Here is a 942-nt window from a genome sequence, read left to right as displayed (position 1 = left end):
CAGGCTCTGAAGTGGGAGAGGCCTGGGTTCAAATCCAAGTGCTTCAAATCCAATTCCCACTGTGAACTTGGGCCACCAGTGACTCTGACTCCCTTCACCTTGGCTTCGTACCTGGGAAACGGGGCTAATGGTGACCCTCGCCCCACAGGAGTGCTGTGAGGCACTTGGGTGGTAAAGGGGTCGGGAGTCAGGGCTGGGTGTGGCTCCTGGCTTGGCTACTTACTTTCTTTGTGACCTTAGGCAAGTCACTGCTTCACTGAATGGGTGGCGGGGATTGGTGATATTGCAGAAGCGTGAAGCCCTTGGAGGAGGGGGCTTCACAGACCAGCAAGAGAAGATAAATGCCAATTTGGCCCAGACTCCTGAGACTCAGACATCCAAAGCCTGACTTATAATGCAGCCTCTGTTCTTAACCACTGAACCTGCCAATGGCTCGCAGTCTGTTGGGTTCCCAGGGAGCATTCTGGAAACATATGGGGATGATTTGGGTTATTTCTGTGATCGGACCATGCTCTTGGCTCTTGGAAGGCATGGCCCAGGGATGGAGATGTCTTATAATATATGCAGGGCACCTCCACACAATGAAGCAGGGTCCCTTGTCACATACTATTTTAAAATGTCCCATTGGGCATTCATGAAGGACGGTGATGTTCAAAATATTTTGCAACTGGTATGGTAATATAAATACATAAATCATATCTGCATCACGTCTTAAAATATTTTTTTAATTCTCAAAATAATCAATATTAGCTATCTATATATACATGTTTCTTTAAGTTGTTGCCAAGAACATAAGTTGAAGCTCAAATCACTCTTAAATTATTGTAATGGTTTTGTTTCATTTAGAAATTGTTGGTGTGATTTCTTGATTGGCACAGCTGTATATACGTATATACATAAAATAACATGTTACATATGTACATATGTATATTTAAAATAACC

The sequence above is a fragment of the Mesoplodon densirostris genome, chromosome 19 (genome assembly GCF_025265405.1).
Source record: "Mesoplodon densirostris isolate mMesDen1 chromosome 19, mMesDen1 primary haplotype, whole genome shotgun sequence".
In the NCBI taxonomy this organism is placed as follows: Eukaryota; Metazoa; Chordata; class Mammalia; order Artiodactyla; family Ziphiidae; genus Mesoplodon; species Mesoplodon densirostris.
The sequence above is the reverse complement of the archived record's forward strand: the minus strand, read 5'-3'. Positions refer to the sequence as shown.